Here is a 19,775-nt window from a genome sequence, read left to right on the forward strand (position 1 = left end):
TCCTCTGTACACACTGCTTCCCTGTCTGCAAGAAGCCTGCCCTCGTGTCTGAAATGAGCCTACACATGTGTACACACATATGCACATGTGCATACACACCCACACTCATCTAATTAACTCCTATTCAGGCTAATCTAATTTGTGATTAGCCCTTCCTCAGAAGAGCATTCCTCAATGCCATAGTCAAGATCAAGATGCTGTACTATATACTCATACTATATGTTCATTTCTTTCATAGCTTTTAACTAAACAACAATTTCTGTGATTATCCTGTTTAACTCCATCTCCCCCACCAGACTGTAATCTCCACAAAGGCAGGACCATGGCAATTTTGCTCATTTTATCCACAGTATCTAGCAAAATGCTTTACAAAGAGGTAGTACTTTCCAGAGGTTTGCTGAATATTTAAAAAATGACAAAAAAAAAAAAAGTTAGTAGAAACCCTTGAGAGATTTCCTAACAAGAAATAAAATGATTTAAAAGTTATAAATCACATGTGATCTCATTTTATCTGCACAATAGCTTATCAGATGAAATGGTTACAGTAATTTGCCACTTTACAAATCACTGTCCCTTGCACTAAGAGAGGTTTACTCCAACCTTCCTAACCAAAGTAGAGATAGCTCTACGGCTAAATATGCCTTACTGAAAAACCTCATGTTCTTATGAGAGAAACAGGACTGTGGCAGACCAGTCAAAACCCACAGGACTCTGTAACCAGATGACAGACAAAACCAATCCCAATCCTGATAAATCCATTAGCACAGTTAAGCCTCCACTGGCATTTCCACCTAAAATCATCTCCAGTACATCCTTTGCAATCTTGTACCCTTGGGCGTATGCTTCCTACTTTGAGATGTCGATCCTTGCAGAATTCATTTCTAATAGAGGCCAACTATGTGAAAATTAAAAATTTGATCCAAGGATATTCTTCTCCATTAATTTTTTCAACGCTGGAGAAATGTATTTTCACCCGCTGCTTCTGCATTTGCAGCTTCCCCAGATAGCTTCACACAGTGGAGATCATACCATTTCCTAAGCCAGAAAGCCACTGTCTTCCAGGAAAGGAAGTCACTTCTGTAGCAATTTTCAGCTATTTTATTAAGGCATTTCTAATTGCTAAGACTTTCTTCTCAACTGTGTAAAAGTTTACATCTGATAGCTACAAAACACTGGCATGTTGGGACATAACATCTACCTTCCACGTTATGCTGACATCATGCCCTATTTACCAAATGCATATGAGCTAATCCACATTAGAGAAACATGCATTTCAGCAGAACAAATTGTAGACTGTTCATTTCATTTATTATATTTGAGTTGAATGGAATTGTCAAGCTTATTTCATTACTGAAATTTTGTTTCACTATTGAAAGTCTCTCTCTTCAACTTACTATTTGTACAAAGAAATATACACTTGAACAACTGTAAGCCCATCTTGCATATTAAGATGTTTCATAAATGATAGCCAAATACAAATTCTTTATCGAAAGAGAAGACATGGGGCGCCTGGGTAGCTCAGTCAGTTCAATGTCCATCTCTTGGTTTCAGTTCAGGTCATGATCTCATAGTGGTGATATGGCGCCCCACATCAGGCTCTCTGATGAGCATGGAACCTGCTTGGGATTCTCTCTCTCTCCCTCTCTCTCTGTCCCTCCCCCACCCACATGTAAACTCTCTTTCTTTCTCTCAAAATAAATATTTAAAAAATAAAAAATTTGGGGGGGTACCTAGGTGGCTCGGTCAGTTAAGCATCTGACTCCGGCTCAGTTCGTGATCTCATGGTTCACAGGTCTGAGCACTGTGTCAGGCTCTGTGCTGACAGCTCAGACCCTGGAGGCCGCTTCAGATTGTGTGTCTCCCTCTTGCTCTTGCCCTTCCTGACTTATTCTCACTCTCTCTCTCTCTCTCAAAAATAAATAAAAACATTAAAATATATATATATTTTAAAAATTAAAAAAATTTAGGGGCGCCTGGGTGGCGCAGTCGGTTAAGCGTCCGACTTCAGCCAGGTCACGATCTCGCGGTCCGTGAGTTCGAGCCCCGCGTCAGGCTCTGGGCTGATGGCTCGGAGCCTGGAGCCTGTTTCCGATTCTGTGTCTCCCTCTCTCTCTGCCCCTCCCCCGTTCATGCTCTGTCTCTCTCTGTCCCAAAAATAAATAAAAAACGTTGAAAAAAAAATAAAAATAAATTAAAAAAAAAAAAAATTAAAAAAATTTAAAAGAGATATTATTAGTGTTTTCCCCCCTTTAAAAATTCAGCATTTGGGGCTCCTGGGTGGCTCAGTTGGTTAAGTGTCTAACTCTTGATTTCGGCTCAGGTCATGATCTCAGGGTTCATGAATTCAAGCCCCACGTCCAGCTCTGTGCTGACAGTACAAAGCCTGCTTGGGATCTTTTCTCTTCCTCTCTCTCTCTGCCCCTCCCCCACTTGTTCACTCGCTCACTCTCTCTCTCTCTCTCTGAAAAATAAATAAACTTAAAAAAAAAAAGCTCAGTGTTGTTTTCTGAAGGCCACATACACAAATCAGTAAACATAAAACAAACACCACTGGAATAATATTATCCGTATTACAGACTACAAGACACCATTTAGATTTTAATGCAATTTATGAGTCCAGTATCTTCCAAGTAATACCACATGTTAAAAAACTAAGTTCAACTGATGTGTTTCACAATTTTGAGCCATCATGTAGTTGACAAATAAGAAAAATCATACCAATGAGAACATATCCCTGTGACCACAATGCTCCACACAGTGGAGGTCAAAATCTTCCTGCAATACTCTGTCATATGCTCATACATTTTACCTGACATATGACTTATATTGAAGGAAATGGAGGGCATTTTGCTGGGCTTATTCTGTTGACACTTTATGAGATATTCTAAAATGGAATCCCATTTTGTGAGGCCTTCAAAACAGAAAATTTAATTTTCCCAAAATTCTTCTTTAAGTAAGGCAGAGTTCAATGGATTCTGTAGTGAAATAAATGTATTTCACTCTTCTGTTAAACTATAATGAATACCAAAAAAAAAAAAAAAAAAACCGCTTAATGTTGTATGCATGCATAACGATTTGTAGGAAGATAGCAAATTAAAAACATCAGCTCCTCCCTATTCAACCACCATACAATCAATAGATATACCTAAAACAACAAATTACAAGTTACCAAATTAATAGGCCTCCAAAACAATGGTAGTGTGAACAAAAGCCACGTAGATGCAAATCCAACACTCTTGTTGGCTCTGAAAAAGACAGTGTGAAGGGCAACTGTCAGAATAGTTTCATAGAAAACTGAGTGTTCCAGTCAATTTTCCATTCCCTATGGAAGAAGAGATGAAATATGGATCCACACTGGCTAAGTGTCAAGGGGCTTAGAAAAAATTAGAATTACTGACAAAAAGGCCTGGGGAAGAGCAATGTGAATGGACTTTATAGAAGGGACACAAAGTGTGAAAATACTTCTATTGTATTTGTAAATATTCAACCAGAGGTGAAATTTAAAGCAAGTAAACAGGGTGAACAATTCTGTAGATGTCAGTTACCACATTTTCAGCGCCACCCCAGTATTGTATCAATGGGGCCATGTAAAAGTGGCTCTGGTTGTATGAGTGGATGCAATAAACGGAATCAACAATATGGTTTTCCTATCATCATTGTTCATCTGGTACTGTAACTGCTGAGTGCCCTATCTGCAACCATAGATTCTAGAACAACTAACCAGCCATCTGCTTGCAGGATGATTATAATAAACTGTCATCATGGAGAGCACTTGTCTACACTGCTGAGAGATAGTGTTCTCTCAGCAACACTATCCATGGGCTTATGAAACCTTTATTGCAATGCCATTATTGTTACTCTAGTATTGATGTTATTCCAAGCAGCTCTGCTTCTTGACCAAGGACTGCATTTTAGGACCAAAAAAAGTGAGCTTAAACAGCTGGCATCTACTATATTTTCATGTATCATCACACAAAAGCAGGTGACTTGACAGAACATACTTGCTTCTTGAAGACTCAGTTAACTGCATCAGCTTCTAGGCAACACCTTGCAAAGTGGGAGTGCTCTCCTAGTGAAGAACTCGACATGGTATGTGCTCTGGATCAGCAATTATTACATGGTACAGTTTCTTCTAGAGATGATAGGATTCATGTGTTTGGTGGGGGAAGCACTTGTTATATGTAATTGGCGAAACATAAGTTTTGCTTCATGACACAAAACTTTAGATTTTACTGGTTTAGCTGTCTTATTGGTTCTACTGAACTTGAAGCTGAGGCAGTCATATGGCCCTTAAAAGCGTTTGAAGCAGTTAAAGTCATGAAACAAATAGGGACAGGGAAGAGGAGAAGGGGGAAGGGGGGGGGAGGGAGGAAGGAGGGGGAGGGGGAATAGAAGAAGTAGAAGATTTTGTGGTGTTTCAAGTAATCAATATTTTGTTTTACACAAAGAAAATGAGAAGTGCATCTCTTTTCTGGTAATGCCATGTCTACTGGCAAAAGTTGATGGAAAATAGAATAATCCAGTACAAGCAGGACTACCAAGGTTCCTAGTGCCTCAGGATTGAGGTTTGGAGTCATCCCAACTAACCAAGGTTAAAAAATTAAATTAAATTAAAATTATAAACAAACTGAGGTACTGGCTTTGGAAAAAAGAAAACATAAAATAGTTAATAAGATATAAGTACCAATTATACCCTCATGGCCAGGTGCAGAAAAAGCTTATAGGAGCGCGGTGCCTGGGTGGTTCAGTCAGTTCAGTGTCTGACTCTTGATTTCGGCTCAGGTCATGATCTCACAAACCCTGAGTTTGAGCCCCACTTTGGGCTCTGCATTGACAGTGCAGGCCCTGCTTGAGATTCTCTCTCTCTCTCTCTCTCTCTCTCTCTGCCCCTCTTCCATTCACTCTGTCTCTGCCTCAAACCTTCTTAAAAAGGAAAAGGAAAAAAAAAAGACTATAGGAGCTATGTATCTTTCTTCTTTGCTCTTTATATGTACAGTATCATATATACAATATTTGCATTATATTTATTAACCATGTTATCTCTTTTTCCCCTAATATTTTATATAAATTTTTGCTGATACTGAATTTACAAGTTGTTCCTCAGGTTAAAGACATCAAGATAGGATTGTGACTAAACTCGAAGAAGAATAAATGTCACTGAGATGGTACAGTGACTATTGGAACTAGAGGTCTCACCATTTGGGGAAAGGACTTTATATATATGAAGAACAATTGTATTGTGTTAGGCAGGATTATGTATGCTGCCGTTGTTCTTTAGAAGGCTGTTTGTTTTGAGGGAGCCCGGCTGGCTCAGCTGGTGGAGCATGCAAGTCTTGATCTCAAGGTCATGAGTTCAAGCCCCGTGTTGGGTGTGGAGCCCACTTTAAAAAAAAAAAAAAAAAAAAAAAAAAAAGGACCTTGTTTTGTTTAGATTTCAGTTGGAGAACAGATACTATGTCAGCTTACCATCACTGTATCCACATTATGCCAGCCTAGTGCCCAGCCCATAGCAGGCACTCGATAAATAATAAAGGACCCTCAGTAAAGAACCAATATCATAGGTTGAGGTAAAGGAACTTCCAATAAAATTAGGAAAAGCAATTCCATTATAAGCAAGGACAATAATTACTGGCTTCTGCCACAAAACTATAGTCTCACTAACACGCTTTTTATCACCAATTCCACTTATCCCTACACTAGTAATGATTGAAACTATCAGGCTTTTTCTTAATAGCTTTGGCTGTGAAACTGATATAATATTTAACAAATAGCGTAACAGGTCATTTATTAATTTACCTGCATCAAGAAATCACAGTAGTCCTGATCCCAATTAGTCCCTAACTGGATCCAATTGCATTTATTATTTCAGCACTCATAATTTTAGAATTTGGAGTAGTCTTTATTCAACCTTATGTCTTTACACTACTGGCTAGCCTTCATTTATAACACTTACTGACGCATGTATATCACATAATAAATCTTAACCCTTGATCCCAACAGGAGCATTATCCACATTTTTAATAACTTCAGGGTTAAGTATATGTTTTTGTTTCATTTAACAATTTCGTTAATTCTAGGCTTGTTATCAAATTCAGTTGACCCTCAAACAACATGGGGGTTAGGACTGTCGACCCTCCGTGCAATCAAAAACCCACATGTAACTTTTCACTCCCCAAAATCTCAACTATTAATAGCCTACTGTTGACCAGAAGCCTTACCAATAATACAACCAGCCTATTAACACACATTCTGTGTGTTATGTATATGTTATATTCTTACAATAAAGCTAGAGAAAAGAAAATGTTAAGAAAATCATAAGGAGGAGAAAATTCATTTACAGCACTGTACTGTATTTATTTTTTTTCAAAGCCACTTAAAAGTGGCCCCACACAGCTCAAACCAGTGTTGTTCAAGGGTCACCTGTATTTTAACAAGTGTATCAGTATGACCAAAGACTGTGAGAGAAAGTACATTCCAAGGTCATCATAAAAGAGAGACAAATTTAAAAATGAAGGTCCCAGTACAGATGAGGAATTTGGTTAATCTGATAGAGAGTAGTAGCAGTTGGATAATGAGAAAGGAAATGACAACTATGAGTCAGAGCTGCTGGGCTGAGTGACCACATGCTAGGAAAAGGAAGAGAAGGAGGAGTCTAGAATGACTCCCAGCTTTTTGGTTTGTGTGACTACATGGGTTGTGATGCCACCAAATGAGTGTGGGAGGAGGAGGAGGTCAGTTTTGGACACACTGTGCTTCACAAGTCAGCTATATTATACCCAGCTGTCTGGAATGAAACTGATTTGAGAGTCATCAGTGTCAAGGTAGCAGTCATGCATTTTGTAACACTTATCCCATCAAATAAAATAGTTTGTACTTGCTTTTCCCTTCTTCAACCTCTGTTTTCTATGTAGACATACAAGCTATACTGATCCAATCTCAAATATCAACGAAAGTGAGAGACGGTGGCCCACCCAGAGGGCTAGCGGAGTTGTGTACCAGTCACTGCTCCGGCCTTGAATGTGAATAAGTGATTGTACTATCTCCACCTTCACATCATAAGTAGCTTGTGAAGACCCATGCAGGAGTGGTAAGTGTATGCTCAGTACCCCCACTGTGCCAGCTGCTGGGCACCTTCTCCCTGCTCTATTACATCCAGTGCCCACATCTGGGAACTGAGTCCAGCTCTAGCATCTGCATGTGCTTGGATAAGCTTCCATCTACTGCCCTGTTACTACTCGACCAGGCCGCCCACTCTCTCCCCCAAGGTCACAGCTTGCTCCACCACCAGCCCTTTTGAGCTCTGGCTCTCCCTTATGCCCATGAAAGCTACATCTAGCCGTCCTCCTTTCCCATGTTATGCCCAAGAGACCTTACGCAATCACCCTCGGATGGCTCACCAAGACAGTGTGCAGAAACGAGGACAAAGCAAAATGTTCCATAAGAGGAGGGAGAAAGAAGAGGCCCCAAAGGGAATGGGAAAAAAATCACCAAAAGAGAAAATTTTATTTATAGTCTTAAAGTAAAGGTAGTCTCATTTCTAAAGGAAAGGGAAAAAAATCCATGTATTGAAGAGTATGAGAAACTGTCTAAGAGATAGGAAATGCAGGTCATTTCTCTAGAAGTTTGGTTGTTAGGACTAAAAGGTGGAAGACAAAACACACAATACATATTCAGTGAAAGTTCATGAAAGTTACTCAATAGAGTTCCTCGGTCACCATTTACCTTTACTCTTATTTTCTACTTCTAATATGCTCTGTCATCTGGTTTCTCATTCTATGCAAAATTATACTTAAAAAAATCAGAAGGGAGAACACACGAAGGAGAGTAAATATAACACTACAATTTGACAAAAGAGAAGAAATAGGGGGGAAAAGGAGCAGCAGACCTCAGACATAGCCATCCAGCATCACTGAGTACAGATGTAAACCACTTTAGACAAACTCCCAGAGAAAAATCATTGCATTTCAGCATAATGCAATACATGAAATTCCCAAGATGAATCTTGGATGTCAAGAAAATGCTAAACAGTGCTCAATGGATTCAATTTTAAAGGACTACAAAGTGAAAGGATTTTTACCTAAACTTCTTATAAGACATTTGTGTCCTTAAAAGGGTGGCGCAGCCCTGGACCCTGGCCTTGTGCTCCAGGCTAGTGGCTATAACACTGCTCCTCAAACCAGCCCCACTTGTTAAAAGGAGATCAGTGGGAATTAACACCATATTAGCATCTATTTGAAGCTAACTTTTTGCTATAGCACTAAAAGAAAAGTTTTGGAATAAAAGTTTGTATTTGGGGAAAAGGAAAACTCTTATGAAGAATACTGAAATTCTTTGGCTTTATTATTTGTGCAGCATAGGTAAAAGTAAATTGATTATTGATTTTTTTATGTCCGTGCTTTATGGAAAGGATTCATCTATCCCATATTTAAAATGCATCCAGACAGGAGAAGATGAGGGATGCAGGACTTGCCATAACCCCTACTTGTCACAGCCATGGTTTCTTTCCAACTGAAGTAATCTACAATGTGATCATGAAAGCTTTTGATTGATTGCAAAATAGCTGAGCCCCTAATATCCCTCTTTAAATACATTCAGCCTCCACTCTAGGTTGAACAGTTAAAACTAGCTGGGAATTGCAACTTGTAGAAGGTATGATAAGGTTTCCAGGGCTCTGCCTGACTGCAGAGCATGGGAGCCAGAGCAAAGGAAAAGCTTAAGACTCAATTACTCATGATGCACACCAGAGACAGGGATGCTGGCAGAAGTGGGAGGTGACGGGACAAACCCAGGGGACACCGTGCATCAGGGAAATGAACCCCACTTTTGCTACAGAGCCATAAACGGTTCCATTAATATTTTGACTTAACTCGATAAAGGACTTTGCAACCCTGGGCATTTCGGCTTCGTCTCTGCCTTCCCCAGATTCCAATCACTTCAGTGCCTACATAAAGCTGTCCAATAAAAAAAGTATTACTGCTAACTTCCTTTAACATATTGTACTTTTCAAGGTTGCCCAGTCACAGTTATGCTCTCCTGCTACCATTTCTCAAGTGAATTACAGTGTTTCTTTTCCTCTCCCTCCCTCTATTTTTGCCTTCTCAGTGCTGGGTCATTCATGGTCTTGGTATTCTCTGGATAATAATACTGCTTTCCATCAGGTACAAAGAAATGGAATTCTGCTTGAAAAAGCAGCCCAGCTAGGTACTGGTTACTCATTAATCAATGGAACTAAAGGTTTTTATCCATAATTATTTAACCTAGAAAAGCAACTAAACTTGATGTCAGATAACGTACTAACTGGTTGGAAGGAAGGGGGGAGGTTTTAGAGGGGACAGGTTTTCCATCTGACAGTTACCAGAAATAAGAAATGGTACACCAGTGGAAAAGGGAGGTGTAATAATCATCATTAACCATGTTGGGGAAATAAAGTAGATCATCTCTAGGAGTGAGCCATCTAATAAAGGTTCCCACACTGGCTCAGAATCACCTCAATAATGGGCAGATGTCATTCATTAGCTCTGTGACCTTGACATGTTACTACACCTCTCTGGGCCTATTTTCTCATCTATAAATATAAGATTGTTGTGAGGTATTAATGCAAAGCTCTAAGAATGCAAAGTTCTTAAACCAGTGGCTGACATACAATAGGTTATTCAATAAGTGCGATCCATCATATATACTTTATATACATCTGTATGTATACAGAATGTCACCACCACCATCATGAGGCTGGTATTATTCACCTGTCAAAATAATAGGCTATTCCTAATGGAGCAGAGAATCTGAGAGTCTTTATTAATTGGCCATCAGCCTCTGGTTGGAATTCCAACTTGCCCTACTTCTCCTACTGGAATAATCCTAATACCACTTAATGTGTCTTGATATGACTCACTTTTAGTCAATTCTTCATGTCTATGGTCCTAAATCTAGTTATAAGATACATTTTTCCTAGATATTAAGCTTCCCCTAGGCTGATAACTTGATTAAGACTGCTAAATTTTTCACATCTCTTTTTTTAGATTCTCATCCTCAGATTCCTACCTTTTAAAAAATCTCATATGTAGCAGGTGCTATAGAAGGTTCTTTAAATTCGTTACCCTTAATCCTTTCAATTATCTGTCATTACCTCCAGTTACTAAGTTGGGGAAACCTCACCAAAATGTTGACTCAATTTCCAGAGTGATAATGTTGAATTTCAACCTTGGCCCAATGTGTCCAAATTGTTCTGGTTTGCTTTTTCCTAGCATGTTATCATGCCCCTGGCTCTTTTCTCCTCTGCCTGGCCTTCTATTTTTAGCCCTTAATATTCTCGAACTAAATTTTAGCAGGTATTTTTCTGAGACAATGGGAAATAAAATTTAGAAAACACAAAAAGAAAGTAAAAAGAAAATAAGAATCATCCATATTTTTAGCATACAAAATCAGTGTTATGATCTATTTGTTTCTATTATTCTAATACTTTCTCCATATATAAACTTTTATACACAAGTAATATATGAATAAATTCTCTGCAAGAGAATGTGAAAATCCCAAATAAAACTAAATGTCTTATTTTTAGTACAAAAATAAAACTACAGTCTCCTTTGACCATCAATCCAATATTACCCGCAATCCTCATTTTCTAGACACTATGAATTTGGTGTATATCCTCCTAGTCCATTTTTATTCTTTTACATAAATACATTGAAATATAATGGTATATTCTGAGGGTGATGTTGAATGTAAATATCTCATGGTGAATGTAATATTTACAGTTTGCTTTTCATTGAATGATTCTCCTTAAAGCACTTGCACTCTTTGTTAGGTTTATTTCCAGATACTAGATAGGTTTTCTTGCAATTTTGAATAGATCCTTTTTGCAACTCCATTTTCTAATGGGTAATTGCCAGGATATAGGCAAGCAATTGATTTTTATATGCTGATCTTGTACCCAACAATCTGGCTGTACTCTTTTATTACTTCTAAGAAGGCAGGTCTTTTCTACTGCCTTGTTATCTCTGGAGAAACTGGGTGCCACGTATGTCATTTGTAGTCTTGAAAACTGGACAATTTGAGCAAGGTTCTGAAAATAACAAAATTCCACTACAATGAAACTGTGATGTCTCATGAGGTTCCTGATAATGGGAACTGCCTGTCATGCTTTGCTGATTTATAGCTCAGTCAGACATCACATACATTTGGCAGCTGCCTCTACTTGTGTATGCCTATAAGGTAATTGCAGTGACTTTCTGGGTTGTTTTTTTAATATCATAGCACAAAGTTATAGTCACTTTTCCAAGGTCCAGTCATGTTTAATTCTCCTCCAGTGAATTACAGTGATGAAGATGATGGTAAGCTTCTCAGAACTAACCTGCAGGAGGTTTGTTTGAGGCAGTGAAGTGTTCTAAGTAAATACTGTAAGTTGATACAGTGTCACCACGATTCCCACAGTAAGCAAAAAAAAATAAAAAATAAAAAATAAAAATTAAATAATTGTTGAAAAGTAATACCGTACCAGCTAGTGATTTCAGTTAAAGCTCTGAAGTAAAATGCCTTTTTCATATATCCAGATTTCATGCCACTTCTAATTTTCATTTGCATTATTCCAAGAAGCCAATGGACTTTGGCCATACCTACCTGTGCAAGATGAACCCATAGTACATTCCGTCTGCTCAATGGATTGGATCCATCAGAAATCATCATTCTCAACCACAAAATGCCCAAAGTTAATAAACTGGCTAACCTTTTATTCTATACATTTCTAGTCTATGTAGATAAACTTCTATAGAATCCTTGTTTTTTTTTTCTTTCGTTCTCTTTCTCTCCCTCTCCCCCATGCCTCCTCACTCTTCCTTTTTTTCTCCAGACGTAATTCAGTCAAATGAAAGGAAAAATGTCAACAAAAAAATCCATCTTCCAAACTGATGAAATCTTGAAGGATTTTTCATGGTGACTACAGAGCCTCCCCCCACCTCCCTCATCTTCCAGTCAGATTTAGGGTTTCAAAACACTCTACTGAAATGAACAAAGAACAATTTGCTATAAAAACCTTAAAGAAAAATTATTTGCTTCCAGGTACAATGAACCTGAGCCCTCTCCAAACTCTCAAAGGCACTGGAAGCATGATGAGGTTAGGACTCCCTAGCCTTAGACTATAGGGCCTGTTTTGTGCAAGTAGTTGTACACTGAGTTTAAAGTAAGTACTTTCCAAACTACAAGATGTTTCTTTTTTTCTTTTCATTCCAGATGATTATTATAGAAAAAAATGATGGGAAGAAAATACAGACTTGACATAGATATCAGCATTGAGGCAGTTAGTTTTCTTTTTTTTTTTTTTACCTATTTGAAAAATGCCAAACTGTCCAAACTGAACTGGTTTTCTTATTCCCACTGCTACTAAAATGGAGGAAATTCATGAGGTTTTTGAGAATAGTGATCTAACAGTTTGCAAATTTCTAAATAGTTCTAGATCAAAATATTAAGTTCTGAAGCTGAATGTTTTTATTTTATTCTCTCTTTCTCTCTCTCATAAACACACACACACACACACACACACACACACACACAAAGTCAAAGGTAAAAATAAATAATTAAGGCAGAAATTAAGTAAATGAGTATCCTGTATGAATAATTATGCTCTTTCTGGTTGTAATCTGGTCCAGAGGATCACCATAATTCATGCTGTGTAATTCAAAACTTATCCTTTGTTCTATATTACAAGGCATAGATAAATCACAACTGAAGGAAAGATAGCATGCTTTGAATTAAACACATAAGGGTCACTTTGCAAGAACTATGTCCCAAAATACTGTTCTTTCCATTCAAATTTTTAAAATATTTATATTTCAGAAAGAGAGAGCACGCAAGTGGGGAAGGGGCAAAGAGAGAGGGAGACACAGAATCTGAAGCAGGCTCCAGGCTCCAAGCTGTCAGTACAGAGTCCCATGTGCGGCTGACAAGCTGAGAGATCATGACCTGAGCAGAAGTCGGATGCTTAACCAACTGAGCTACCCAGGAGCCCCTGTTCTTTCCATTCAGACAATAACAAATGATCATTAATGAAAAGAACAATTTTCATGGATCATGGTTGAAGGGGATATAAATATTTACTAGATGGTCGTTTTATTAGAGTCTCAATATAATTTTTAGGAGATAGGTGATATTTAATAGTATTTTTCTTTGCTTGGGAAAACCAAGCTTTTCCCACAAACTTAGTTACTATAAAAAATGGAAAATATTTTCTTCTATTATATTTTCACTTTTAATAATTAGGAATCACAATAATCTTTATCATATATGCGCCCTTTCAAAAGCATCTGACAGCAAGCATCAAAATAAAATTCATTTATTGTCAAGAAGGTTACTGATACATGCTATGACTAGGACAGAACAATAAGCTACAGCCTTTAACAAGGAATCTTGATGGAATGCAATGGGTTTAATTGTAAATGCGTTAACATGAAAAAAGAAAGAAAATAATTCTTATGAGTACATTACTATAAATAATTCCCAAAAAAAGACTTAATCATTGGACTAGACCGATCAAACGTGCAACTTATTTTTTTTTCCACGAGTGGAGGTTTTACAGTGTTTTAATCATTAGTCCTAAATTTATCTTATTTTTTGTTCATGCTTAACCTATACTTAAATGTAATGAGTGAAGAGAGTGAAAACAGAGAAGAGCGTAGGAACTAAGTGTTTTGGCAAGCCGAGCCTTTTCCGGAAAGAACATTACTGTCACGGTCAGTTCTGCCCCGTATCCAAGGAGAGAATTGGAGCATACTTAGAGGAGCCCTGCCATACTCCTTAGGAGGTGACTAAGATAGTGAGAGCTCGATGGCATTCGGTACACCTCCTAATAATGGCTTCTGGGTGGCACAAGATCCAATGGCTGCAAGCTGCCAGGAAACTCAAGCCAGCAATTACACAGCAGCGGCACTTCTACATAATGACCTTCAGCTCACTGACAATCAGCTGCTGACTGCCCCGAGCAGGAGCAGAAAAGCACATGAGCCTAGATGAGGATGTTAGGTACCCATGGAATATGTAGTTCTCAGAGTGTAAATGGATCAGACTAAATCTGCCTCTCATAACTTCCAAGAGACTTTTTTTTTTTGGATCCAAATCAGAAACAAACAAACAAAAAAGATGAGGGAGAAGTTAGAAAGGATGAGGTGGTTTGAATAGCATCTGGCCATGGTTTCTGGAGCCACTCAAGCAGCTGAGATGTTGGGAAGTGAAAGCAAAGGTTTCTTGAGGATGGAGCAGCTAGCTGCCCCATTCGGAGGCACTGAGGACACAAGAGACACTACAAGACGTGGTTCAGTCCGTTGTGCAAAGGACTGAAAGAAGCCCGTGAGGGTTTTTGCATCACTGAAGTAAGGGAGGCTCTGAGGCCATTGTGGGAGTTTGTGGGACTTCTCAAATACAGGCTCTCACAATCTCATTTGCCTATGTCCGTACCAGCTTGCACATACATAGGCTATGCATTCAGATGTCATGTAACTAGGCAAAAAAAAGTTCCACATGCCTAGGTGAACACAATTACTAAAAGGAAAAAGTCTTTTAGAGGCAAACATTTGTCAATATACAGCATTTCTTCTTCACCATTTCTGTCTTAAGGTTCTGCCAAAATTCTCTTCCTTATAATAAGCACTTCAGCCTATTATAGACAGAAATAAAATGAAATCAGGGCAGATACAGCAAGAAACTTTTCCCAAGCTGCTTTTAGGATACCATTCAATGCAGCACATGGAAATGAAGTCGGAAGTTTCTTAGTCCTTTTGAAAGTTGTTTCTTTTTTGTTTTGCTGAGTGAGGAGAGAAATGATATAAGCACTTTAGAAAAAGAGGGAAAAACATGTCATCACTGTGTCAAAATTATTTAGCTGAAAAGGATGCATTATTTTTAATGCGTATTCATCACATAGTCTATGATGGCTCAAATGCCATGACTGAAGGATGCAAACTATTGTTAATATGCATTGGAGTTCCACCTTGCCAGCTGCATTAATTGTAATTAACTGACAGATTGACAGCTACATATTGATGGATTGTGTGGTGAAGGTTCCTTTAATGTTACTATGTATAGTGTGGATGCATATTCACAGAATAAATAATTAGCATATCTCAGACTGATCACATCTAGTCTTGTATTTTCTCTTGTATCTATGAATACAACTAGTATAGTAAAATATCCTCACACAAATTAAGAAAAACTGTATGAGCAGCAACATTTGTCCTGCCATTTGTATCCCTGGCTGTTTTAAAGTAGTAAAATAAGTGAGTCATCTATTCTAAGAACTAATAATAATGCATGACATTGAATTTTAAAGAGAAAGGCAGGCATTTTTTTTTTATCACACACACACACACACACACACATCAAACTTCTATGTACTAAGATAGGCTCAGGAGAAATATACCTACTCATTCTGCTTGTTCCTAAACTTGGGTAACTTAGTGGGTGGGGAGGAATGGATGGCAGTTGGAATGGCATGGGCTCTGGAGTCAAGCTTACATGGGCTTAAAAGTCCTCTACTGCTTATTAGCAATGACTTTGGACAAACTGTGTAGTCAACTATTCTCCTTAGTAAAGTGAGAATTACAATATACACCTCAAAGGTTTGATTTCAATATCAGAGAGTAATGTGAATGAAAAATTTAGCATAGTGTCTGGCACAAAGTAGATACTGTATAAATTATAGTTACTATTGTTACTGAAGCAGAATTAATAAGAAAGAAGCTTCCTGTGACTACAAAGAGATTATGGATGGATATTATCAGCCTTTTCCAAAACTAAAATGGTAACAGTGAATAGTCAATGCAGAATACAGTTTTAAATCTTTTCTTTCCACAACTATTGCAGTTTTGTCTAATTCTTACTCCATTTTTACTGATTCCTGAGTTGGCTTCCTTCACCAAAGAGATCTTAAAATGGTCAAGAGAAAGGATTAAGACAAACACCTCACCCACAATTACCCCATTATAATCTTCCTATAAAATAAAAACTGACAATTGTTAATTTTGACCTGTTGTAGGACAGAGAGATTTTCCCCCGTACATCAAACCTTAGCATGGAATTAAAGTGGTCCCTGATTGTTAGGCAATTATACAGATGGAATTAGCACTAAAAAAAAAATCTTTATCATAAAGTATACTGAAACATCTTCTTGTTACTCTAGAAATTTTATTAACAAGGGCATAAGCAAATCAAGGCATATTATAGATTCTTTATTACTTTTACTTTAAAAACACTCCAAAATCCATGGTTTCATAATCTACCTTCCCCTCCCTGAGTCTGTCTGTTCCAGCCACCACCATGGCTGGAACCTGCAATTTCTAACAATGCATGAACAACGCGTTCTAATGAACTATGAAATTCAGTGTTCCAGGCCAGCACATGGGAAATCAAAGAATGTCATTTGCTTAATTATACAGGTCTTTGGGAAATGGCAAAGAGGTCGCTTTTCAGTGCTTTTACCAAGTTCTGTTGCATACACTATGGATAATCAATGCTCCAATTCCCTGAGATGAGCACTGATGTATACTTAATTCGTTTTTATTGATAGATTGCAAAACACTTGTATGTTATTTATATTGTTCGATGATTGATTTCTTTTATTTTCCTACTATGGTGGTCTTATCTTCATGAAGCCTAGATTTGTATAATCCCAAACCTTGCCATGGAATTAAAGTTTTTGCTTTGAAGACCTGCCCTAACTCTGAAAGATGGCAAAAGAGACCCAGACTTCTTGTGTTTCCTATAAAGTGTTCTACAGATGAATTAGCTGCTGCTAAATGGATGATTCATTTAGTACCTAAGCATGCTCCACTACCACCTCTATCTTACTTTCTGCGGGTTTTCAAATCTTGACAGTGCTGTAAAGCGATGGCTTTGTTCATTTCAAAGTAAAAAGAGAGGGGGAAATCTATCAACAAATATTTCACCTGAGTATTTTTCTTAGTGTTTTGAATTCCAGCTGTGTTCTACTCTCTCACATAAAAGCAGGCAGAGATGCACGTCATCTCAGACAAGTTTGACAAACAAATCAGAAGGTCATGCGGTGCTTTCCCCATAGCTTTTAAACAGCGGGATACGTCAGGCTTATGTTTAAACTGCGGTTGACCTTCCTGATAGTAAAACAACACAGGTTAGCTGACCTACCAACGTCCTTGTATGGGTCCCTTGATTTCAAATCTGAAAGAACTCAAACAGATAATTCAGAGCATGAGTGCTTCTCGCTCATGAGATTTGTTTTGTATTTCTCATCTGCTGTGATGCCATCTCCAAGAAAGGAAAGCATGGAAATCATTGCAAGTCAAATCTCAGGACAGGCAACATGTTCATCTCCTACCAGACATTAATACATTTTGAAGTGTTTTGGAATGCTTGCATGTACTTGTCCAACCTTATCAGCAAAACTTTAAGCCTGGAAACCCATGGCCATTCGTGGCTTGGTGTGGTGAGGCTAAGGCAACACAAGAGGTCAGCTGTGAACTTCCTCAGCATCCCATCAACAGTTACTTCCGGGGGAGGGAGGCCTCAGAGGAAAAGTTCCAAGCTTCTTTAGCTTCACTTTCTAAATCTATAGGTAAGGCACAGGATGAATAATCTATCAAAATGAACATAAATCTGGGGTGCCTGACTGGCTCAGTTGGAAGAGCACGCAACTCTTGATCTCAGGGTCGTGAGTTCAAGCCCCATGTTGGGTGGAGAGATTACTCAAAAAATAAATAAACTTATTTAAAAAATGAACATAAATCTAAAAGTGAAAGGATCTTGGACTCTTTACCTTGTCACAGCACATACAGAAGAGCTGAACTCCCCACGGCTGTGTCTCTATTTACTTTCAGAGAAGCTTGCCTGAGAATCGTATTAATAACTCTTCCGTCACTACAGCTTGCCCATATTGTATAGCTGTGAGACCAAAATATGGAGGTCCTGGCTTTACTACCCAGAAAACCATGAACTGAACTTGATCAAGGTCAAGAATCTAGTTTGCCTTGGAGCAATGATCATTCCTCATGTATGGCATTCATATAAAACATAAAACTTCATTTATTCATATGTAACATAAAAAGAATAAGGCAATGTCATCTTTAGGCATTCAAGAAAATAGTAATTTGAAAGCCCCTGTGATGATGAAGAAACAAAAAAATATGAATATGTTAATCATTACTAAACTGGAGGATGAATACGGCACCCTACTGGTCATTTTAAAAACCAGGAAAACCTCTTTTGGAGCAAGTTGACATTTTCACCTCATCGATTTCCACTGCTAATTACGACATGATCAACTGTTCATTGGAGTTTCATTTCCCTTAATTTCCCTCTTCTCCTCTTACTCAGCACTTCTCTGACTTAGCGCTTCATTTCCAACTAATGACCACTGTAAGCTATTAGCAGCAGCTGATACTCCTCTCTCACCCCTCAGTTCCTACCTTAAATTCCTAAATTTTGCAGCCAGACTCTCATGTAGTAATAAAAGGTAGCCACCCGGTGGGATAACAAGGAGCTCTGGGGACTCCCACTCCCATTTACACACACCTATACATACCTCCCCAACCCAGGCTGCCACTCCCCAAGTCCCACTGCAGTCTGTCTGCTAAAATGAAAAACCTCCATGAAAACACAAAGGATCATCAATTATATATATATCTCAGGGTGAGCAGGTAGCTCATTTCTTAACAACAGGGTTTAAAGAGGAAGACCAGAGGATTCCATACAGCTGTAGGGGTGGGATGAGGTCAGAGCTCAACAGGTTAGTGAAGGACACAGAACAGAAAGCTAACCCAGATGATCACAGAGGTCTCAGTTTTGCTTAAAGATGCACATACATACAAACACACAAAGCTCTGCCCAGATAAGAGTTCAGCTCCATTCTCTACCACATCATTCCAGGGCTCTTGGAACTCGCCCCTATCACAGCCCTAAAATATTAGTGTGATTTACATTCACATCTCTCCCACAAAACTACAGATGCCTTGATGGCATAGGCTTGTCCTAATTTTTTAAATATGTGCCTTGGCACTAAACATAGAGTTGACAACACATCAGAATTACCCAGAGTTTCATAAAAATACAGATTCCCAGGTCCTACTCAATAGGCCCCAGACAGCTCTCGGAATGATTGTGATATACAGCAAGAGTTGAGAATAATTATATTAAAAAGATGTTATATGAAAGAAATAGCTCTGATTATCCTTTTTACCTACTGCCCACACTGGGAAATGTAAACAGAATTGCGGTACTGCATAACTCTGGAGGCCTCATTCACATAAGCTATAGTGATGAATGAGAACTCCCTGGAGTTATGTGACATAGCAGCTCCAAAGGTACACAAAGGCCCTGGATACACAAAGTCAACAGGGAAAAATTTGTTGATGCCTCCAAGTTTTTAGCCTTTGTAATTTCAAAAATTTACCACCAGGGAATGTCAATTGGTGCAGCCACTATGGACAACAGTATAGAGGTTCCTCAAGAAATTAGAAACAGACTACCCTAAGATCCAGTAATCCTACTTCTGGGTATTCATCCAAAAGAAACACTAATTCAAAAACGTATGTGTACCCGCATGCTCCCTGCATTGTTCACAAAAGCCAAGATATGTAAGCAACCTAAACCCAAGTGTCCATACAAATATGAATGGATCCAGAAAATGTGGTGGATAGATAGATAGATAGATAGATAGATAGATAGATAGATAGATATGGATACCGATTAGATAGATAGAGAGAGTGATAGAGATGATATAGATAGATACACACACACAGTGGAACATTATTCAGCCATAA

The sequence above is a fragment of the Neofelis nebulosa genome, chromosome 1, assembly GCF_028018385.1.
Source record: "Neofelis nebulosa isolate mNeoNeb1 chromosome 1, mNeoNeb1.pri, whole genome shotgun sequence".
NCBI lineage: Eukaryota > Metazoa > Chordata > Mammalia > Carnivora > Felidae > Neofelis > Neofelis nebulosa.